This window comes from Garra rufa, chromosome 3 (assembly GCF_049309525.1).
Source record: "Garra rufa chromosome 3, GarRuf1.0, whole genome shotgun sequence".
In the NCBI taxonomy this organism is placed as follows: Eukaryota; Metazoa; Chordata; class Actinopteri; order Cypriniformes; family Cyprinidae; genus Garra; species Garra rufa.
This window is the reverse complement of record NC_133363.1, coordinates 55,106,111-55,131,621: the sequence shown is the minus strand read 5'-3', so window position 1 is coordinate 55,131,621 and position 25,511 is coordinate 55,106,111. Positions and strand designations below refer to the sequence as shown.

At 38.5% G+C, this 25,511-nt stretch overlaps 1 protein-coding gene across 1 annotated transcript in view; it reads left to right on the top strand.

Annotated features, from left to right (window-relative positions):
- Nucleotides 1–25,511, top strand: part of immp1l (inner mitochondrial membrane peptidase subunit 1) — a 40,626-nt gene that overhangs the window by 801 nt on the left and 14,314 nt on the right. The gene's annotated exons all lie outside the window — the stretch shown is intronic.

Here is a 25,511-nt window from a genome sequence, read left to right as displayed (position 1 = left end):
TACCAGTAAAAGAAAAATTGAACAGTAAGACTTTTAATATTTTTTTAAAAGTCTCTTCTGCTCACCAAGCCTGCATTTGTTTGATCTAAAGTACAGCAAAAACAGTAATATTTTGAAATATTTTTAAAATGTAAAATAACTGTTTTCTATTTGATTATATTTTAAAATGTAATTCATTCCTGTGACTTCAAAGCTGATTTCTAGCATCATTACTCCTGTCATATGATCCTTCAGAAATAATTTTAATATTCTGATTTGCTGCTCAAAAAAATGATTATTATTATGTTGAGTATTATTAAGCTGAGGAAATTATTAAGCTTTTTCAGGTTTCTTTGATGAATAGTAAGCTCAGAAGAACAGATTGTATCTAAAATAGTAATCTTTTGTTACATTATAAATGTCGTCTTCATCACTTTTGAACAATTTAAAGCATGTTGCTAAATAGAAGTATTAATTTCTATCATTTCTTTCTCCAAAAAAATTATACTGACTCCAAGCTTTTGAATGGTATAGACAATTTTTTTTTTTTCAGGATTCTTTGATGAATAGAAAGATCCAAATTTCTATTCATCAAAGAATCCTGAAAAAAAATTGTACACAACTGTTTTAAATATTGATAATAATAATAATAAATATTTCTTGAACAGCAAATCAGCATATTAGAATGATTTCTGAAGGATCATGTGACATTGAAGACTGAAGTAATGATGCTGAAAGTTTTGCTTTGAGCACAGGAGTCAATTTGAAAATATATTGAAATAGAAAACAGTCATTTTAAATAGTAAAAATATTTCAGAATTGTACTGTTTTTCCTGTACTTTGGATCAAATAAATGCAGGTTTGGTGAGGAGAAGAGAATTCTTTGAAAACCACTAAAAAACGTTTGACTGATAGTGTAAGTGAGTGTCAGCTGAGTCTTATCTCTGATTTTTTTGACCATTCAAAAACTAAAGTTTTCATTTCTATACATAAAAATGCCAGCTATCCGCTAGACAGGTCCATTTATTGTTGAGGTGCTCTTTTTAGTTTGTCCAGATGCTGCTATCGCTTATGTTATTTTTATGATGTCAGCTTTATCAACTCCTATCTGATTGTTCCACGCAGTGCTAATACTAACAGTCATAACATGTCAAATGTTTCCTGAGCAGCTTGTTTGGGTTTCCCCAACATGATTCTCTTTGCCACCACAATCTGAGGTTAAGAATATAGTGGCATTGCTCAAAAGGGAAGTTAGATTGTCATCTGCGGAGGGTTTGTTTGCGTTAGTGTTGAAAGGAAAGTAATAATATTGGATGCCAGGACAATTATAGGGTTGTGGTTAGTATTATTTATGACCCACAGGAAGGTTATTTCATGCTCTGCTTTGAAAACGGAATTAATTGGTATTTTTTTTTCAATATGAAATAAAGCAGGCTAATTTTAAAAAGAAATCGGTACTAGGGATGGGCATCGAATGAATAGACAATTGTAAGATTTCTCTTTTAGCCAAAACAGAAGGCCTAGCTTGGGATATCTGATAAGATCTATTTGCCTTTTAGCTCCATCTTGGGTTCAGACTGCAGTCAAAGGTCATTTCAATAAAGATTTGTCTATTTATGTCATGTCATTGTTACAGAACTAGCTCAGCATCCTTTGAAATCACTTTGCTTTTGTTCATATTTATGGGGATTGACTCTGTAATTGGCTTTAGTCGTTATCTCCCTTTTAAAATTCATTTGATTTCCATTGGACTGTTGTAAAAAATCAAGTGACGAAAGAAGGCATCCATTATGTCCTGCATGCTGACATCTGTCCTCCATCAACCAACCAGGTGCCAGCCTCGTTTTAATAGCTACATTGATAGCCTCCCGATTACCAAATCTCTAGGTTCTCCGAACCCTTTCAACAAACATGAAGGACCAATGAGAACAAAGAGAGCAATGCAAGGCCACCCTCAGCTGCCTTCTGCCACGCACATCGAGAACATCATAGACGTCCCCCCTCCTCGTCTTCATCCATCTGGGTTCTCGGGGGAACGCCATCTTAGTTAACACTATTCGAATCTATGTAATCTTCTTAAGTCCTGCAGAAGCTCCCAATGTCGAGCTCCTCATGTATGTCTAAATTCAGATGGGCTGTGATAAGAAGCTGTGAAGCAGGCCTTGGGATTCAGTTCTGCTCTTTTTGCTCAGGATATTTAAAAGTTTTAAATATTTAAAGTGAACACATAATTTAAGAAGTTTGCATCTAAATCCCAGTATGTATCACTCTTCAAAAACTGGAAAAATAAATAGATTTTATAGTATATGTACACAACTGGTCAAATTTTAAAAATATTCAGCAAATTATTAGAATGATTTCTGAAGGATCATGTGACACTTAAGACTGGAGTAATGATGCTGAAAATTCAGCTTTGCATCACAGGAATAATTTATATTTTAAATTAAAGCTGCAAGCTTTAAGCTCATTAGTGGCTTTAGGAAAACAGCGAACGTTGGGCAGTATGCTTTTAATATGGTAAATATAGGAGAAATATGTCAAAGTCATATATGTGCCAAACTTCCTGCTGCCAGCTGGTGGCGCTATGCCTGTAACTGATTATTGGCATGTATATTGACCCAATTTAACGTCACATGGGGCTTTAGATTAGACTGACCAAATTTGGTGTTGATCTGAATAAATCTCTAGGAGGAGTCCACCTGAAAATGGCAAAAATGACCAAATTTGCTAAGAAAATTTAAAAAAATCGACTTCCTGTGGGGTTTTGGATTTTGCTTCAAGAGACTTTTTTGTAGGTATTAGTGTGTTACATGTGTGTAGCGATTTTCGTGCATGTACGTGAAGCATTGCTCAAAGCGCACACAGCTGAACGCATATAAATGGCGCTATCGAGCCATTTTGCCCCACCCACTTCTGAAACCCATATCAGGTGTAAATTTTCGCCAGTTCTGATGTGTGTGCAAAGTTTAATGAGTTTTCGAGTATGTTTGGGCCCTCGAAAATGCGATGCATTTTGGATAATAATAATAATAATAATAAATATAGCTGCAAGCAGCAATTACGGGGCCAAGCACTCAAAGCGGAAAATGAGGAGCTAAGAATGGCAGGAACAGCAGACCAACTGCAACAAGAAGTAAAAAGAAGCCATTTTAGGATGATTTTAGTCAAAACGACAGAAAAATGATGTAGGACGCCTACTGATATGATTTAATGGCTTATTAGGTTTGACCAACAGGTGGCGCTGTTATCAAATCGATGTGGTGTGTTTAGTGTGAGATGACAAACGTTCACACAAAGTTTGGTGTCATTATGTCAAAGTTTTCCAAAGATATAGCCTTAGAGTCATTTTCACATCAAGCCTAAAATTTATAGAGGTGCTGTACGAAAACGGTTTCAACTATCGACATGAAATCCATAACTTTTTGTCAGCACAGTCTGAAGATGATATGACTCGATTTTGGTGAAAATCGGACGAACGGTCTAGGACTAGTTCGAAAAAGTAGGTTTTCAACATAAATCAAAATGGCGGACAGGAAGTTTGGCCAACTGTGGCATAATTGGTATCTATGTTGTCGGCATGACCCAAGGAATATTTTAAGACCAGTTTCATTAAAATAGGCTAATGCTATCTACAGTTATTAGCATTTTTGATCATTTTAAAACTAATGGTTAATGAATGCTTCATTACTCTTGACCAATAGGTGGCGCTGCTACCAAATTTAGGTGGTGTAATCAGTGTGAGGTGGTAATGCCACATACCAAATTTGGTGCAAATATCTCAAAGCTTTGCAGAGATACAGCTTCCGATGCGCTTTGGCATCTTACTTGCAAATTCGTTGATGCGTTAAATGAAAACGGTTTCGAATATCGACACGAAATCCATAACTTTTTGTCAGCATGGTCTGAAGACGATCCGAGTCAAATTTGGTGAAAATCCGACTAACGGTCTAGGAGGAGTTCGAAAAAGTAGGTTTTCTACATTCATCAAAATGGCGAACAGGAAGTTAGGCCAATTTTGGCATAATTGGTATCAATGTTCTCGGCCTGACCCAAGGAATATTTTGAGATCACTTTTATTACAATAAGCCATTTTTTTCAGAAGTTATTAGCATTTTTCGAAATTTCGTTATAACTTTTGACCACAAGGTGGCGCTGGCCCCAAAATTGGTATGTACATTCAGGGCATGGTGCCGAACATTTTTGTAATTATTGTCGAAACGATACGTTAATCCGTTCTCAAGATACAGCATTTTAAAACTAAATTCAAAATGGCCGACACCCAAAATGGCTGACATGGGAAAATTGGATATTGTTCGACTCGGCATGCTCCTCCGAATCTAACAAGACCAGTTTTGAGATTTTTGGTCAAACCACTGAGAAGTTATAATCAAAAATAGCCATTTTTCATATCTCCTGACCACTAGGTGGCACTGTGACGAAACACTGCAGGTAGCCTCAGGTCATGCTTGTTATAACACACACCAAGTTTGGTCTCAATATTCCAAAGCGTTGCGGATATATGGCCTCACTTCCATTTTTGAACGCTTTTCGTAGAATTAATTAGCGCGTTATTCGAGAACGGTTTGTCCAATCAACTTGAATTCCATAACTTTTTGCCTGCATGGTCTGAAGATGATCTGAGCCAATTTTGGTGAAAATCAGACAAACCGTCTAGGACGAGTTCGAAAAAGTAGGTTTTATAAACAAAAAATTATAGAAAAAAAACTAATCCTTACGATTTTTGAAATTTGGTGTTCATTCGACTCGGCATGACCCAAGGATTCAGGGAAAATTGGAATTTTGATGTTGTGGCTTACGGTTCAAAAGTTATTAGCAAAAAGAAATTGAAAGTTTGGACAAGTGGTGGCGCTAGAGAGTTTGAGTTAGAGACTCCAAACTTGCTATGGTTCATGTTGGGACGGTCCTCTATCAGTGTGCCAAATTATACAACTTTCCCGCAAGCGGTTCTATGGGCTGCCATAGACTTGCGGCGGAAGAATAATAATAATAAATATAGCTGCAAGCAGCAATTACGGGGCCAAGCACTCAAAGCGGAAAATGAGGAGCTAAGGATGGCAGGAACAGCAGACCAACTGCAACAATAAGTAAAAAGAAGCCATTTTAGGATGATTTTAGTCCAAACGACAGAAAAATGATGTAGAACACCTACTGATATGATTTAATGGCTTATTAGGTTTGACCAACAGTTGGCGCTGTTATCAAATCGATGTGGTGTGTTTAGTGTGAGGTGACAAACGTTCACACAAAGTTTGGTGTCATTATGTCAAAATTTTCCAAAGATATAGCCTTAGAGTCATTTTCACATCAAGCCTAAAATTTATAGAGGTGCTGTACGAAAACGGTTTCAACTATCAACATGAAATCCATAACTTTTTGTCAGCACAGTCTGAAGATGATCTGACTCGATTTTGGTGAAAATCGGACAAACGGTCTGGGACTAGTTCGAAAAAGTAGGTTTTCAACATAATTCAAAATGGCGGACAGGGAGTTTGGCCAACTGTTGCATAATTGGTATCTATGTTGTCGGCATGACCCAAGGAATATTTTGAGACCAGTTTCATTACAATAGGCTAATGCTATCTACAGTTATTAGCATTTTTGTTCATTTTAAAACTAATAGTTAATGAATGCTTCATTACTCTTGACCAATAGGTGGCGCTGCTACGAAATTGATGTGGTGTCATCAGTGTGAGGTGTTAATGCCACATACCAAATTCGGTGCAAATATCTCAAAGCTTTGCAGAGATACAGCTTCCGATGCGCTTTGGCATCTTACCTGCAAATTCGTTGATGCGTTAAATGAAAACGGTTTCGAATATCGACACGAAATCCATAACTTTTTGTCAGCATGGTCTGAAGATGATCCGTGTCAAATTTGGTGAAAATCCGACTAACGGTCTAGGAGGAGTTCGAAAAAGTAGGTTTTCTACATTCATCAAAATGGCGAACAGGAAGTTAGGCCAATTTTGGCATAATTGGTATCAATGTTCTCGGCCTGACCCAAGGAATATTTTGAGATCACTTTTATTACAATAAGCCATTTTTTTCAGAAGTTATTAGCATTTTTCGAAATTTCGTTATAACTTTTGACCACAAGGTGGCGCTGGCCCCAAAATTGGTATGTACATTCAGGGCATGGTGCCGAACATTTTTGTAATTATTGTCGAAACGATACGTTAATCCGTTCTCAAGATACAGCATTTTAAATCTAAATTCAAAATGGCCGACACCCAAAATGGCTGACATGGGAAAATTGGATATGGGTCGACTCGGCATGCTCCTCCGAATCTAACAAGACCAGTTTTGAGATTTTTGGTCAAACCACTGAGAAGTTATAAGCAAAAACAGCCATTTTTCATATCTCCTGACCACTAGGTGGCACTGTGACGAAACACTGCAGGTAGCCTCAGGTCATGCTTGTTACAACACACACCAAGTTTGGTCTCAATATTCCAAAGCGTTGCGGATATATGGCCTCACTTCCATTTTTGAACGCTTTTCGTAGAATTAATTAGCGCGTTATTCGAGAACGGTTTGACCAATCAACTTGAATTCCATAACTTTTTGCCTGCATGGTCTTAAGATGATCTGAGCCAATTTTGGTGTAAATCAGACAAACCGTCTAGGACGAGTTCGAAAAAGTAGGTTTTATAAACAAAAAATTATAGAAAAAAAACTAAACCTTAGGATTTTTGAAATTTGGTGTTCATTCGACTCGGCATAACCCAAGGATTCAGGGAAAATTGGAATTTTGATTTTATGGCTTACGATTCAAAAGTTATTAGCAAAAAGAAAGTGAAAGTTTGGACAAGTGGTGGCGCTAGAGAGTTTGAATTAGAGACTCCAAACTTGCTATGGTTAATGTTGAGTCGGCCCTCTATCAGTGTGCCAAATTATACAACTTTCCCGCAAGCGGTTCTATGGGCTGCCATAGACTTGCGGCGGAAGAATAATAATAATAATAAGAATTCTAACGGTTTCAATAGGTGCCTTCGCACCTTCGGTGCTTGGCCCCTAAATATAGCTGCAAGCAGCAATTACGGGGCCAAGCACTCAAAGCGGAAACTGAGGAGCTAAGGATGGCAGGAACAGCAGACCAACTGCAACAATTAGTAAAAAGAAGCCATTTTAGGATGATTTAGTCAAAACGACAGAAAAGTGATGTAGAACGCCTACTGATATGATTTAATGGCTTATTAGGTTTGACCAACAGGTGGCGCTGTTATCAAATCGATGTGGTGTGTTTAGTGTGAGATGACATACGTTCACACAAAGTTTGGTGTCATTATGTCAAAGTTTTCCAAAGATATAGCCTTAGAGTCATTTTCACATCAAGCCTAAAATTTATAGAGGCGCTGTACGAAAACGGTTTCAACTATCAACATGAAATCCATAACTTTTGTCAGCACAGTCTGAAGATGATCTGACTCGATTTTGGTGAAAATCGGACAAACGGTCTAGGACTAGTTCGAAAAAGTAGGATTTCAACATAAATCAAAATGGCGGACAGGGAGTTTGGCCAACTGTTGCATAATTGGTATCTATGTTGTCGGCATGACCCAAGGAATATTTTGAGACCAGTTTCATTACAATAGGCTAATGCTATCTACAGTTATTAGCATTTTTGTTCATTTTAAAACTAATGGTTAATGAATGCTTCATTACTCTTGACCAATAGGTGGCGCTGCTACCAAATTGATGTGGTGTAATCAGTGTGAGGTGGTAATGCCACATACCAAATTTGGTGCAAATATCTCAAAGCTTTGCAGAGATACAGCTTCCGATGCGCTGAGGCATCTTACCTGCAAATTCGTTGATGCGTTAAATGAAAACGGTTTCGAATATCGACACGAAATCCATAACTTTTTGTCAACATGGTCTGAAGATGATCCGATTCAAATTTGGTGAAAATCCGACTAACGGTCTAGGAGGAGTTCGAAAAAGTAGGTTTTCTACATTCATCAAAATGGCGAACAGGAAGTTAGGCCAATTTTGGCATAATTGGTATCAATGTTCTCGGCCTGACCCAAGGAATATTTTGAGATCACTTTTATTACAATAAGCCATTTTATTCAGAAGTTATTAGCATTTTTCGAAATTTCGTTATAACTTTTGACCACAAGGTGGCGCTGGCCCCAAAATTGGTATGTACATTCAGGGCATGGTGCCGAACATTTTTGTAATTATTGTCGAAACGATACGTTAATTCGTTCTCAAGATACAGCATTTTAAAGCTAAATTCAAAATGGCCGACACCCAAAATGGCTGACATGGGAAAATTGGATATGGTTCGACTCGGCATGCTCCTCCGAATCTAACAAGACCAGTTTTGAGATTTTTGGTCAAACCACTAAGAAGTTATAAACAAAAATAGCCAACTTTCATATCTCCTGACCACTAGGTGGCACTGTGACGAAACACTGCAGGTAGCCTCAAGTCATGCTTGTTATAACACACACCAAGTTTGGTCTCAATATTCCAAAGCGTTGCAGAGATATGGCCTCACATCCATTTTTGCGTGCTTTTCGTGGAATTCGTTTGCGCGTTATTCGAAAACAAATTGCTCAATCAACTTGAATTCCATAACTTTTTGCCTGCATGGTCTGAAGATGATCTGAGCCAATTCTGGTGAAAATCAGACAAACCGTCTAGGACGAGTTCGAAAAAGTAGGTTTTTCAAACAATTAATTATAGAAAAAAAACTAAACCTTACGATTTTTGAATTTTTGTGTTCATTCGACTCGGCATGACCCAAGGATTCTGAGAAAAAATACTTTTGATTTTATGGCTTACGGTTCAAACGTTATCAGCAAAAAGAAAGTGAAACTTTGGGGAAGTGGTGGCGCTAGAGAGTTTGAGTTAGAGATTCCAAATTGGCTATGGTGACATTTCAGACAGTCCTCTATCAGTATGCAAATTTATACAACTTTCCCGCCATCGGTTCTATGGGTTGCCATAGACTTGCGGCGGAAGAAGAATAATAATAATAATAAATATAGCTGCAAGCAGCAATTACGGGGCCAAGCACTCAAAGCGGAAAATGAGGAGCTAAGGATGGCAGGAACAGCAGACCAACTGCAACAATAAGGAAAAGGAAGCAATTTTAAGAGGATTTTAGTGAAAATTACAGAAAAATGGTGTAGAACGCCTACTGATATGATTTAATGCTTATTACGTTTGACCAACAGGTGGCGCTGTTCTCAAATCCATGTGGTGTGTTTAGTGTGAGGTGACAAACGTGCACACAAAGTTTGGTGTCATTATGTCAAAATTTTCCAAAGATATAGCCTTAGAGTCATTTTCACATCAAGCCTTAAATTTATAGAGGCGCTATACGAAAACGGTTTCATCTATCATCATGAAATCCATAACTTTTTGTCAGCACAGTCTGAAGATGATCTGACTCGAGTTTGGTGGAAATCGGACGAACGGTCTAGGACTAGTTCGAAAAAGTAGGTTTTCAACATAAATCAAAATGGCGGACAGGGAGTTTGGCCAACTGTGGCATAATTGGTATCTATGTTGTCGGCATGACCCAAGGAATATTTTGAGACCAGTTTCATTACAATAGGCTAATGGTATCTACAGTTATTAGCATTTTTGTTCATTTTAAAACTAATGGTTAATGAATGCTTCATTACTCTTGACCAATAGGTGGCGCTGCTACCAAATTGATGTGGTGTCATCAGTGTGAGGTGGTAATGCCACATACCAAATTTGGTGCAAATATCTCAAAGCTTTGCAGAGATACAGCTTCCGATGCGCATTGGCATCTTACCTGCAAATTCGTTGATGCGTTAAATGAAAACGGTTTCGAATATAGACACGAAATCCATAACTTTTTGTCAGCATGGTCTGAAGATGATCCGAGTCAAATTTGGTGAAAATCCGACTAACGGTCTAGGAGGAGTTCGAAAAAGTAGGTTTTCTACATTCATCAAAATGGCGAACAGGAAGTTAGGCCAATTTTGGCATAATGGGTATCAATGTTCTCGGTCTGACCTAAGGAATATTTTGAGATCACTTTTATTACAATAAGCCATTTTTTTCAGAAGTTATTAGCCTTTTTAGAAATTTCGTTATAACTTTTGACCACAAGGTGGCGCTGGCCCCAAAATTGGTATGTACATTCAGGGCATGGTGCCGAACATTTTTGTAATTATTGTCAAAACGATACATTAATCCGTTCTCAAGATACAGCATTTGAAAGCTAAATTCAAAATGGCCGACACCCAAAATGGCTGACATGGGAAAATTGGATATGGTTCGACTCGACATGCTCCTCCGAATCTAACGGAATTAGTTTCGAGGTTTTTGGCTAAATCACTGAGAAGTTATAAGCAAAAATAGCCATTTTTCATATCTCCTGACCACTAGGTGGCACTGTGACGAAACAATGCAGGTAGCCTCAGGTCATGCTGGTTATAACATACACCAAGTTTGGTCTCAATACTCCAAAGCGTTGCGGAGATATGGCCTCACTTCCATTTTTGAACGCTTTTCGTAGAATTAATTAGCACATTATTCGAGAACGGTTTGTCCAATCAACTTGAATTCCATAACTTTTTGCCTGCATGGTCTGAAGATGATCTGAGCCAATTTTGGTGAAAATCAGACAAACCGTCTAGGACTAGTTCGAAAAAGTAGCTTTTTCAAACAATTAATTATAGAAAAAAAACTAAACCTTACGATTTTTGAATTTTTGTGTTCATTCGACTCGGCATGACCCAAGGATTCTGAGAAAAAATACTTTTGATTTTATGGCTTACGGTTCAAACGTTATCAGCAAAAAGAAAGTGAAAGTTTGGAGAAGTGGTGGCGCTAGAGAGTTTGAGTTAGAGATTCCAAATTGGCTATGGTGACATTTCAGACTGTCCTCTATCAGTTTGCAAATTTATACAACTTTCCCGCCATCGGTTCTATGGGTTGCCATAGACTTGCGGCGGAAGAAGAATAATAATAATAATAATAATAAGAATTCTAACGGATACAATAGGTGCCTACGCACCTTCGGTGCTTGGCCCCTAATAATAAGAATTCTAACGGATACAATAGGTGCCTACGCACCTTCGGTGCTTGGCCCCTAATAATAATAAATATAGCTGCAAGCAGCAATTACGGGGCCAAGCACTCAAAGCGGAAAATGAGGAGCTAAGGATGGCAGGAACAGCAGACCAACTGCAACAATAAGTAAAAAGAAGCCATTTTAGGATGATTTTAGTCAAAATGACAGAAAAATGATGTAGAACACCTACTGATATGATTTAATGGCTTATTAGGTTTGACCAACAGGTGGCGCTGTTATCAAATCGATGTGGTGTGTTTAGTGTGAGGTGACAAACGTTCACACAAAGTTTGGTGTCATTATGTCAAAATTTTCCAAAGATATAGCCTTAGAGTCATTTTCACATCAAGCCTAAAATTTATAGAGGTGCTGTACGAAAACGGTTTCAACTATCAACTTGAAATCCATAACTTTTTGTCAGCACAGTCTGAAGATGATCTGACTCGATTTTGGTGAAAATCGGACAAACGGTCTAGGACTAGTTCGAAAAAGTAGGTTTTCAACATAAATCAAAATGGCGGACAGGGAGTTTGGCCAACTGTTGCATAATTGGTATCTATGTTGTCGGCATGACCCAAGGAATATTTTGAGACCAGTTTCATTACAATAGGCTAATGCTATCTACAGTTATTAGCATTTTTGTATATTTTAAAACTAATAGTTAATGAATGCTTCATTACTCTTGACCAATAGGTGGCGCTGCTACCAAATTGATGTGGTGTCATCAGTGTGAGGTGTTAATGCCACATACCAAATTTGGTGCAAATATCTCAAAGCTTTGCAGAGATACAGCTTCCGATGCGCTTTGGCATCTTACTTGCAAATTCGTTGATGCGTTAAATGAAAACGGTTTCGAATATCGACACGAAATCCATAACTTTTTGTCAGCATGCTCTGAAGATGATCCGAGTCAAATTTGGTGAAAATCCGACTAACGGTCTAGGAGGAGTTCGAAAAAGTAGGTTTTCTACATTCATCAAAATGGCGAACAGGAAGTTAGGCTAATTTTGGCATAATTGGTATCAATGTTCTCGGCCTGATCCAAGGAATATTTTGAGATCACTTTTATTACAATAAGCCATTTTTTTCAGAAGTTATTAGCATTTTTCGAAATTTCGTTATAACTTTTGACCACAAGGTGGCGCTGATCCCAAATTTCGTATGTACATTCAGGGCTTGGTACCGAACATTTTTGTAATTATTGTCAAAACGATACGTCAATCCGTTCTCAAGATACAGCATTTTAAAGCTAAATTCAAAATGGCCGACACCCAAAATGGCTGACATGGGAAAATTGGATATGGTTCGACTCGGCATGCTCCTCCGAATCTAACAAGACCAGTTTTGAGATTTTTGGTCAAACCACTGAGAAGTTATAAGCAAAAATAGCCATTTTTCATATCTCCTGACCACTAGGTGTCACTATGACGAAACACTGCAGGTAGCTTCAGGTCATGCTTGTTATAACACACACCAAGTTTGGTCTCAATACGACAAACCGTTGCCGAGATATGGCCTCACATCTGTTTTTGCGCACTTTTCGTAGAATTAATTAGCGCGTTATTCGATAACGGTTTGTCCAATCAACTTGAATTCCATAACTTTTTGCCTGCATGGTCTGAAGATGATCTGAGCCAATTTTGGTGAAAATCAGACAAACCGTCTAGGACGAGTTCGAAAAAGTAGGTTTTACAAACAAAAAATTATAGAAAAAAAACTAAACCTTAGGATTTTTGAAATTTGGTGTTCATTCGACTCGGCATGACCCAAGGATTCAGGGAAAATTGGAATTTTGATTTTGTGGTTTACGGTTCAAAAGTTATTAGCAAAAAGAAAGTGAAAGTTTGGACAAGTGGTGGCGCTAGAGAGTTTGAGTTAGAGACTCCAAACTTGCTATGGTTAATGTTGGGACGGTCCACTATTAGTGTGCCAAATTATACAACTTTCCCGCAAGCGGTTCTATGGGCTGCCATAGACTTGCAGCGGAATAATAATAATAAATATAGCTGCAAGCAGCAATTACGGGGCCAAGCACTCAAAGCGGAAAATGAGGAGCTAAGGATGGCAGGAACAGCAGACCAACTGCAACAATAAGTAAAAAGAAGCCATTTTAGGATGATTTTAGTCAAAACGACAGAAAAGTGATGTAGAACGCCTACTGATGTGATTTAATGGCTTATTAGGTTTGACCAACAGGTGGCGCTGTTAATAGATCGATGTGGTGTGTTTAGTGTGAGGTGACAAACGTACACACAAAGTTTGGTGTCATTATGTCAAAATTTTCCAAAGATATAGCCTTAGAGTCATTTTCACATCAAGCCTAAAATTTGTAGAGGCGCTATACGAAAACGGTTTCATCTATCATCATGAAATCCATAACATTTTGTCAGCACAGTCTGAAGATGATCTGACTCAATTTTGGTGAAAATCGGACGAACGGTCTAGGACTAGTTCGAAAAAGTAGGTTTTCAACATAAATCAAAATGGCGGACAGGGAGTTTGGCCAACTGTTTCATAATTGGTATCTATGTTGTCGGCATGACCCAAGGAATATTTTGAGACCAGTTTCATTACAATAGGCTAATGCGATCTACAGTTATTAGCATTTTTGTTCATTTAAAAACTAATGGTTAATGAATGCTTCATTACTCTTGACCAATAGGTGGCGCTGCTACCAAATTGATGTGGTGTCATCAGTGTGAGGTGTTAATGCCACATACCAAATTTGGTGCAAATATCTCAAAGCTTTGAAGAGATACAGCTTCCGATGCGCTTTGGCATGTTACCTGCAAATTCGTTGATGCGTTAAATGAAAACGGTTTCGAATATTGACACGAAATCCATAACTTTTTGTCAGCATGGTCTGAAGATGATCCGAGTCAAATTTGGTGAAAATCCGACTAACGGTCTAGGAGGAGTTCGAAAAAGTAGGTTTTCTACATTCGTCAAAATGGCGAACAGGAAGTTAGGCCAATTTTGGCATAATTGGTATCAATGTTCTCGGCCTGACCCAAGGAATATTTTGAGATCACTTTTATTACAATAAGCCATTTTTTTCAGAAGTTATTAGCATTTTTCGAAATTTCGTTATAACTTTTGACCACAAGGTGGCGCTGGCCCCAAAATTTTTATGTACATTCAGGGCATGGTGCCGAACATTTTTGTAATTATTGCCAAAACGATACGTTAATCCGTTCTCAAGATACAGCGTTTTAAAGCTAAATTCAAAATGGCCGACACCCAAAATGGCTGACATGGGAAAATTGGATATGGGTCGACTCGGCATGCTCCTCCGAATCTAACAAGACCAGTTTTGAGATTTTTGGTCAAACCACTGAGAAGTTATAAGCAAAAATAGCCATTTTTCATATCTCCTGACCACTAGGTGGCACTGTGACGAAACACTGCAGGTAGCCTCAGGTCATGCTTGTTATAACACACACCAAGTTTGGTCTCAATACGACAAACCGTTGCCGAGATACGGCCTCACATCCATTTTTGCGCGCTTTTCGTAGAATTAATTAGCGCGTTATTCGAGAACGTTTTGTCCAATCAACTTGAATTCCATAACTTTTTGCCTGCATGGTCTGAAGATGATCTGAGCCAATTTTGGTGAAAATCAGACAAACCGTCTAGGACGAGTTCGAAAAAGTAGGTTTTACAAACAAAAAATTATAGAAAAAAAACTAAACCTTAGGATTTTTGAAATTTGGTGTTCATTCGACTCGGCATGACCCAAGGATTCAGGGAAAATTGGAATTTTGATTTTATGGCTTACGGTTCAAAAGTTATTAGCAAAAAGAAAGTGAAAGTTTGGACAAGTGGTGGCGCTATAGAGTTTGAGTTAGAGACTCCAAACTTGCTATGGTTCATGTTGAGACGGTCCTCTATCAGTGTGCCAAATTATACAACTTTCCCGCAAGCGGTTCTATGGGCTGCCATAGACTTGCGGCGGAAGAATAATAATAATAAATATAGCTGCAAGCAGCAATTACGGGGCCAAGCACTCAAAGCGGAAAATGAGGAGCTAAGGATGGCAGGAACAGCAGACCAACTGCAACAATAAGTAAAAAGAAGCCATTTTAGGATGATTTTAGTCAAAACGACAGAAAAATTATACTAATATGATTTAATGGCTTATTAGGTTTGACCAACAGGTGGCGCTGTTATCAGATCAATGTGGTGTGTTTAGTGTGAGGTGACAAACGTGCACACAAAGTTTGGTGTCGTTATGTCAAAGTTTTCCAAAGATATAGCCTCAGAGTCATTTTCACATCAAGCCTAAAATTAATAGAGGCGCTGTACAAAAACGGTTTCATCTATCGACATGAAATCCATAACTTTTTGTCAGCACAGTCTGAAGATGATCTGACTCGATTTTGATGAAAATCAGACGAATGGTCTAGGACTAGTTCGAAAAAGTAGGTTTTCAACATAGATCAAAATGGCGGACAGGGAGTTTTGCAGACTGTTGCATAATTGGTATCTATGTTGTCGGCATGACCCAAAGAATATTTTGAGACCAGTTTCATTACAATAGGCTAATGCTATCTACAGTTATTAGCATTTTTGTTCATTTAAAAACTAATGGTTGATGAATGCTACATTACTCTTGACCAATAGGTGGCGCTGCTACCAAATTATTGTGGTGTAATCAGTGTGAGGTGGTAATGCCACATACCAAATTTGGTGCAAATATCTCAAAGCTTTGCAGAGATACAGCTTCTGATGCGCTTTGGCATCTTACCTGCAAATTCGTTGATGCGTTAAATGAAAACGGTTTCGAATATCGACACGAAATCCATAACTTTTTGTCAGCATGGTCTGAATATGATCCGAGTCAAATTTGGTGAAAATCCGACTAACGGTCTCGGAGGAGTTCGCAAAAGTAGGTTTTCTACATTCATCAAAATGGCGAACAGGAAGTTAGGCCAATTTTGGCATAATTGGTATCAATGTTCTCGGCCTAACCCAAGGAATATTTTGAGATCACTTTTATTACAATAAGCCATTTTCTTCAGAAGTTATTAGCATTTTTCGAAATTTCGTTATAACTTTTGACCACAAGGTGGCGCTGGCCCCAAAATTTTTATGTACATTCAGGGCATGGTGCCGAACATTTTTGCAATTATTGTCGAAACGATACGTTAATCCGTTCTCAAGATACAGCATTTTAAAGCTAAATTCAAAATGGCCGACACCCAAAATGGCTGACATGGGAAAATTGGATATGGGTAAACTCGGCATGCTCCTCCGAATCTAACAAGACCAGTTTTGAGATTTTTGGTCAAACCACTGAGAAGTTATAAGCAAAAATAGCCATTTTTCATATCTCCTGACCACTAGGTGGCACTGTGACGAAACACTGCAGGTAGCCTCAGGTCATGCTTGTTATAACACACACCAAGTTTGGTCTCAATACTCCAAAGCGTTGCGGAGATATGGCCTCAATTCCATTTTTGAATGCTTTTCATGGAATTAATTAGCGCGTTATTCGAGAAAGGTTTGTCCAATCAACTTGAATTCCATAACTTTTTGCCTGCATGGTCTGAAGTTGATCTGAGCCAATTTTGGTGAAAATCAGACAAACCGTCTAGGACGAGTTCGAAAAAGTAGGTTTTATAAACCAAAAATTATAGAAAAAAAACTAAACCTTAGGATTTTTGAAATTTGGTGTTCATTCGACTCGGCATGACCCAAGGATTCAGGGAAAATTGGAATTTTGATTTTGTGGCTTATGGTTCAAAAGTTATTAGCAAAAAGAAAGTGAAAGTTTGGACAAGTGGTGGCGCTAGAGAGTTTGAGTTAGAGACTCCAAACTTGCTATGGTTAAAGTTGAGACTGTCCTCTATTAGTGTGCCAAATTATACAACTTTCCCGCAAGCGGTTCTATGGGCTGCCATAGACTTGCGGCGGAAGAATAATAATAATAATAAGAATTCTAACGGTTTCAATAGGTGCCTTCGCACCTTCGGTGCTTGGCCCCTAAATATAGCTGCAAGCAGCAATTACGGGGCCAAGCACTTAAAGCGGAAAATGAGGAGCTAAGGATGGCAGGAACAGCAGACCAACTGCAACAGTAAGTAAAAAGAAGCCATTTTAGGATGATTTTAGTCAAAACGACAGAAAAATGATGTAGAACACCTACTGATATGATTTAATGGCTTATTAGGTTTGACCAACAGGTGGCGCTGTTATCAAATCGATGTGGTGTGTTTAGTGTGAGGTGACAAACGTTCACACAAAGTTTGGTGTCATTATGTCAAAGTTTTCCAAAGATATAGCCTTAGAGTCATTTTCACATCAAGCCTAAAATTTATAGAGGTGCTGTACGAAAACGGTTTCAACTATCAACATGAAATCCATAACTTTTTGTCAGCACAGTCTGAAGATGATCTGACTCGATTTTGGTGAAAATCGGACAAACGGTCTAGGACTAGTTTGAAAAAGTAGGTTTTCAACATAAATCAAAATGGCGGACAGGGAGTTTGGCCAACTGTTGCATAATTGGTATCTATGTTGTCGGCATGACCCAAGGAATATTTTGAGACCAGTTTCATTACAATAGGCTAATGCTATCTACAGTTATTAGCATTTTTGATCATTTAAAAACTAATGGTTAATGAATGCTTCATTACTCTTGACCAATAGGTGGCGCTGCTACCAAATTGATGTGGTGTAATCAGTGTGAGGTGGTAATGTCACATACCAAATTTGGTGCAAATATCTCAAAGCTTTGCAGAGATACAGCTTCCGATGCGCTTTGGCATCTTACCTGCAAATTCGTTGACGCGTTAAATGAAAACGGTTTCGAATATCGACACGAAATCCATAACTTTTTGTCAGCATGGTCTGAAGATGATCCGAGTCAAATTTGGTGAAAATCCGACTAACGGTCTAGGAGGAGTTCGAAAAAGTAGGTTTTCCACATTCATTAAAATGGCGAACAGGAAGTTAGGCCAATATTGGCATAATCGGTGTCAATGATCTCGGCCTGACCCAAGGAATATTTTGAGATCACTTTTATTACAATAAGCCATTTGTTACAGAAGTTATTAGCATTTTTCGAAATTTCGTTATAACTTTTGACCACAAGGTGGCGCTGGCCCCAAAATTGGTATGTACATTCAGGGCATGGTGCCGAACATTTTTGTAATTATTGTCGAAACGATACGTTAATCCGTTCTCAAGATACAGCATTTTAAAGCTAAATTCAAAATGGCCGACACCCAAAATGGCTGACATGGGAAAATTGGATATGGGTCGACTCGGCATGCTCCTCCGAATCTAACAAGACCAGTTTTGAGATTTTTGGTCAAACCACTGAGAAGTTATAAGCAAAAATAGCCATTTTTCATATCTCCTGACCACTAGGTGGCACTGTGACGAAACACTGCAGGTAGCCTCAGGTCATGCTTGTTATAACACACACCAAGTTTGGTCTCAATACTCCAAAGCGTTGCGGAGATATGGCCTCACTTCCATTTTTGAACGCTTTTCGTAGAATTAATTAGCGCGTTATTCGAGAACGGTTTGTCCAATCAACTTGAATTCCATAACTTTTTGCCTGCATGGTCTGAAGATGATCTGAGCCAATTTTGGTGAAAATGAGACAAACCGTCTAGGACGAGTTCGAAAAAGTAGATTTTATAAACAAAAAATTATAGAAAAAAAACGAAACCTTAGGATTTTTGAAATTTGGTGTTCATTCGACTCGGCATGACCCAAGGATTCAGGGAAAATTGGAATTTTTATTTTATGACTTACGGTTCAAAAGTTATTAGCAAAAAGAAAGTGAAAGTTTGGACAAGTGGTGGCGCTAGAGAGTTTGAGTTAGAGACTCCAAACTTGCTATAGTTAATGTTGAGACTGCCCTCTATCAGTGTGCCAAATTATACAACTTTCCCGCAAGCGGTTCTATGGGCTGCCATAGACTTGCGGCGGAAGAAGAAACGGAAGAAGAATAATAAGAACGCTAACGGATACAATAGGTGCCTACGCACCTTCGGTGCTTGGCCCCTAATAATAAGAAGAATTCTAACGAAAACAATAGGTGCCTTCGCACCTTCGGTGCTTGGCCCCTAATAATAAATATAGCTGCAAGCAGCAATTACGGGGCCAAGCACTCAAAGCGGAAAATGAGGAGCTAAGGATGGCAGGAACAGCAGACCAACTGCAACAATAAGGAAAAGGAAGCAATTTTAAGAGGATTTTAGTGAAAATTACAGAAAAATGGTGTAGAACGCCTACTGATATGATTTAATGCTTATTACGTTTGACCAACAGGTGGCGCTGTTCTCAAATCCATGTGGTGTGTTTAGTGTGAGGTGACAAACGTGCACACAAAGTTTGGTGTCATTATGTCAAAATTTTCCAAAGATATAGCCTTAGAGTCATTTTCACATCAAGCCTTAAATTTATAGAGGCGCTATACGAAAACGGTTTCATCTATCATCATGAAATTCATAACTTTTTGTCAGCACAGTCTGAAGATGATCTGACTCGAGTTTGGTGGAAATCGGACGAACGGTCTAGGACTAGTTCGAAAAAGTAGGTTTTCAACATAAATCAAAATGGCGGACAGGGAGTTTGGCCAACTGTGGCATAATTGGTATCTATGTTGTCGGCATGACCCAAGGAATATTTTGAGACCAGTTTCATTACAATAGGCTAATGGTATCTACAGTTATTAGCATTTTTGTTCATTTTAAAACTAATGGTTAATGAATGCTTCATTACTCTTGACCAATAGGTGGCGCTGCTACCAAATTGATGTGGTGTCATCAGTGTGAGGTGTTAATGCCACATACCAAATTTGGTGCAAATATCTCAAAGCTTTGCAGAGATACAGCTTCCGATGCGCATTGGCATCTTACCTGCAAATTCGTTGATGCGTTAAATGAAAACGGTTTCGAATATCGACACGAAATCCATAACTTTTTGTCAGCATGGTCTGAAGATGATCCGATTCAAATTTGGTGAAAATCCGACTAACAGTCTAGGAGGAGTTCGAAAAAGTAGGTTTTCTACATTCATCAAAATGGCGAACAGGAAGTTAGGCCAATTTTGGCATAATTGGTATCAATGTTCTCGGCCAGACCCAAGGAATATTTTGAGATCACTTTTATTACATTAAGCCATTTTTTTCAGAAGTTATTAGCATTTTTAGAAATTTCGTTATAACTTTTGACCACAAGGTGGCGCTGGCCCCAAAATTGGTATGTACATTCAGGGCATGGTGCCGAACATTTTTGTAATTATGGTCGAAACGATACGTTAATCTGTTCTCAAGATACAGCATTTTAAAGCTAAATTCAAAATGGCCGACACCCAAAATGGCTGACATGGGAAAATTGGATATGGTTCGACTCGGCATGCTCCTCCGAATCTAACGGGACCAGTTTCTAGATATTTGGCCAAAGCACTAAGAAGTTATAAGCAAAAATAGCCATTTTTCATATCTCCTGACCACTAGGTGGCACTGTGACGAAACACTGCAGGTAGCCTCAGGTCATGCTTGTTACAACACACACCAAGTTTGGTCTCAATAAGACAAACCGTTGCGGAGATATGGCCTCACATCCGTTTTTGCGCACTTTTCGTAGAATTAATTAGCGCGTTATTCGAGAACGGTTTGTCCAATCAACTTGAATTCCATAACTTTTTGCCTGCATGGTCTGAAGATGATCTGAGCCAATTTTGGTGAAAATCAGACAAACCGTCTAGGACGAGTTCGAAAAAGTAGGTTTTATAAACAAAAAATTATAGAAAAAAAACTAAACCTTAGGATTTTTGAAATTTGGTGTTCATTCGACTCGGCATCACCCAAGGATTCAGGGAAAATTGGAATTTTGATTTTATGGCTTACGGTTCAAAAGTTATTAGCAAAAAGAAAGTGAAAGTTTGGACAAGTGGTGGCGCTAGAGAGTTTGAGTTAGAGACTCCAAACTTGCTATGGTTAATGTTGAGTCGGCCCTCTATCAGTGTGCCAAATTATACAACTTTCCCGCAAGCGGTTCTATGGGCTGCCATAGACTTGCGGCGGAATAATAATAATAATAAGAATTCTAACGGTTTCAATAGGTGCCTTCGCACCTTCGGTGCTTGGCCCCTAAATATAGCTGCAAGCAGCAATTACGGGGCCAAGCACTCAAAGCGGAAAATGAGGAGCTAACGATGGCAGGAACAGCAGACCAACTGCAACAATAAGTAAAAAGAAGCCATTTTAGGATGATTTTAGTCAAAACAACAGAAAAATGATGTAGAACGCCTACTGATATGATTTAATGGCTTATTAGGTTTGACCAACAGGTGGCGCTGTTATCAAATCGATGTGGTGTGTTTAGTGTGAGGTGACAAACGTGCACACAAAGTTTGGTGTCATTATGTCAAAGTTTTCCAAAATTATAGCCTTAGAGTCATTTTCACATCAAGCCTAAAATTTATAGAGGCGCTGTACGAAAACGGTTCCATCTATCAACATGAAATCCATAACTTTTTGTCAGCACAGTCTGAAGATGATCTGACTCGATTTTGGTGAAAATCGGACGAACGGTCTAGGATTAGTTCGAAAAAGTAGGTTTTCAACATAGATCAAAATGGCGGACAGGAAGTTTGGCCAACTGTGGCATAATTGGTATCTATGTTGTCGGCATGACCCAAGGAATATTTTGAGACCAGTTTTATTACAATAGGCTAATGCTATCTACAGTTATTAGCATTTTTGTTCATTTTAAAACTAATGGTTAATGAATGCTTCATTACTCTTGACCAATAGGTGGCGCTGTTACCAAATTAATGTGGTGTAATCAGTGTGAGGTGGTAATGCCACATACCAAATTTGGTGCAAATATCTCAAATCTTTGCAGAGATACAGCTTCCGATACGCTTTGGCATCTTACCTGCAAATTCGTTGATGCGTTAAATGAAAACGGTTTCGAATATCGACACGAAATCCATAACTTTTTGTCAGCATGGTCTGAAGATGATCCGAGTCAAATTTGGTGAAAATCCGACTAACCGTCAAGGAGGAGTTCGAAAAAGTAGGTTTTCTACATTCATCAAAATGGCGAACAGGAAGTTAGGCCAATTTTGGCATAATGGGTATCAATGTTCTCGGTCTGACCAAAGGAATATTTTGAGATCACTTTTATTACAATAAGCCATTTTTTTCAGAAGTTATTAGCATTTCTAGAAATTTCGTTATAACTTTTGACCACAAGGTGGCACTTGCCCCAAAATTGGTATGTACATTCAGGGCATGGTGCCGAACATTTTTGTAATTATTGTCGAAACGATACGTTAATCCGTTCTCAAGATACAGCATTTTAAAGCTAAATTCAAAATGGCCGACACCCAAAATGGCTGACTTGGGAAAATTGGATATGGTTCGACTCGGCATGCTCCTCCGAATCTAACGGAATGAGTTTCGAGATTTTTGGCCAAATCACTGAGAAGTTATAAGCAAAAATAGCCATTTTTCATATCTCCTGACCACTAGGTGGCACTGTGACGAAACAATGCAGGACGCCTCAGGTCATGCTTGTTATAACACACACCAAGTTTGGTCTCAATACGACAAACCGTTGCGGAGATATGGCCTTACATCCATTTTTGCGCGCTTTTCGTAGAATTAAATAGCGCGTTATTCGAGAACGGTTTGTCCAATCAACTTGAATTCCATAACTTTTTGCCTGCATGGTCTGTAGATGATCTGAGCCAATTTTGGTGAAAATCAGACAAAACGTCTAGGACGAGTTCGAAAAAGTAGGTTTTATAAACAAAAAATTATAGAAAAAAAACTAAACCTTAGGATTTTTAAAATTTGGTGTTCATTCGACTCGGCATCACCCAAGGATTCAGGGAAAATTGGAATTTTGATTTTGTGGCTTACGGTTCAAAAGTTATTAGCAAAAAGATAGTGAAAGTTTGGACAAGTGGTGGCGCTAGAGAGTTTGAGTTAGAGACTCCAAACTTGCTATGGTTAATGTTGGGACCGTCCTCTATCAGTGTGCCAAATTATACAACTTTCCCGCAAGCGGTTCTATGGGCTGCCATAGACTTGCGGCGGAATAATAATAATAATAAGAATTCTAACGGATACAATAGGTGCCTTCGCACCTTCGGTGCTTGGCCCCTAATAAGAATTCTAACGGTTTCAATAGGTGCCTTCGCACCTTCGGTGCTTGGCCCCTAATAATAATAATAAACAAAGCAATTCCAATAGGGTCCTCACACCATCGATCATATAATTGCAACCTAGGTGAGTGTAAGAATCTTTTTTCAAAGACATTAAAAAATCTTTATTATTTTAGTCTTTTGACCAGTAGTGTATATATCATATATTAGTATACAGTAATGACCAAAATTATAAAAATGAACTAGTATTTTCACCAGCTAAAAAATGGTTTTAAGTCATATATTTTTTGTCAGTAGGAAATATCAGTTTGCATTTCCAAACAATCATTTTGCCATGAATTGTAATAATCCAGTGAGATTTTTGTTTCCACAAGGAGTCTGACAACAGCCAGTGCTCCACACAGAGATCTGATCTCATGGTCATCATCCTGTCTGGAATGACATGAGGATACAGAACAAACTGAGACAGACTAAATCAAAGACTATAGAATACCAAAGACATGTCACTCGTGTAGTTTTGAATGGGGAACAATGAAACGGTCATCATGGCCGCGAAGCTCCGCCTTCTTAGTGAAAGAGCCAATCGTTGCTCAGTAAAGTCAGCGCGTCACTGCAGCTGCCGTTAGAAGTTCCGGTTGCTATAGAAACAGCCGGCGCTCTAAGACGTGCGTTCAGTACTGCGCATGCGCACTGGCTCATCTAGCTGGAAAAATAAGCTTTTTTTAACGCTATTCAAGCACAAGGAACTATATTTATGAGGCAGTTCTTGTTGGATTTCTTTGGAGATTTCAAATATGAAATTTAATCGTAAGCTTGGTGAACAGTTTTGGAGACTTTGATGTTTCCCCATTCAAACAGATAGGAGCTGCACTTGTATGCCCGAGAGGCGTTTCAAAGATGGCCGCCGAGTGACATGACTTGCCTTAAAGGTCCACTGAAGCGCCTTGAAACACGCAGCGTTATTCTATGTGGTGACGTACTTTTAACTGAAACAAAAACATATCGCCCAGCCCCGCCCACTAATTTTGAATAGCCAATAGCGTTCGATTGATATCTGCTCGGGCAAGAGCCATTGAGCTCGGTAAAGCCGCATTTGTAAGCTTATGACAGCCCCAGACTAATAAATTACCGCACAGATTCAATATGAAACTTGCTAAAACGAAGTAGAGATTATTATTATGCTGAGGCTGTGTAGTTTAATACATGCCGACCCACATATGAACGCTTATGATCTCCTCCGCGTCTTTGTGTAGGGGGCGGGACACTAGGGACTCTAGAGAGCATTTGATTGGACAGAACGTTTGATTAGAAACTGAAGTGCACGGTGATGATATCCAAATCCTTGATCCATGGTAAAGTCTAGAAGGGATACAGCTAAGGCTACTGGGCATGCGCACATCAGTCTAACGTTATTTTTGTCACACTGTACAACAATAATACTTTTTTTGTATTATAGTAAGGGCTAAGTTTAGGGTTGGGGTAGGTGTAGACGGTAATAAAACACAATCTAATAGGTAGAACAATTAATTTCATTGTTAGTTTCCGGTCTGAGCTGTATACCCTCTAGCCACAACCTTGATCCATATAGGCGGAAGTGACGAGACTGTAAGTTTTGAATGCCCATATCTTGTAAATGCGAATTTTGTCTTTGTTTTGCAGCACACTAGCTTATAGATAACCTTAAGGCTAATATATTCATACTAAAAGCCAACAAACTTTAATTTTGATTTCAGGGGGACTTTAAAGGGACTTTGACTAAATCCAGAAGAACTGTGGCAATGTCTTCAATATGCTTTAAGAAACCTACCTGCAAAGCTACCCGAAAAACTATGCGCAAGTGCACGTACTGTAGGGCAAAAGCTGCTTTAAAAGCAAAGGATGGTCACACCAAATGTTGATTTAATTTAGGTAATAGAAAGTAATTGATAAAGAAAATCTATTTATGACATAATTTTTGCCAGTATCCTCATTTTACAGCATTTTTACACAAGTACCTAAAATTACTGTACTGTAGTTTGCAGGTAGGTTTCTTGAAGCATCTTGAAGATGTTGCCACAGTTCTTCTAGATTTAGTCTGTCTCAGTTTGTTCTGTATCTTCAGGACATTCCAGACAGACTGGATGACGATGAGATCAGATCTCTGTGTGGAGCACTGGCTGTTGTCAGACTCCTTGTGCAATCAAAAAATCTCACTGGATTATTAGAATTAATGGTGAAATGAATGTTAACTGATATTTCCTACTGACACAAATTACTGACTTATATTTTTTAGCTGGTGAAAATACTAGCGTTCTAACAATTTTGGCCA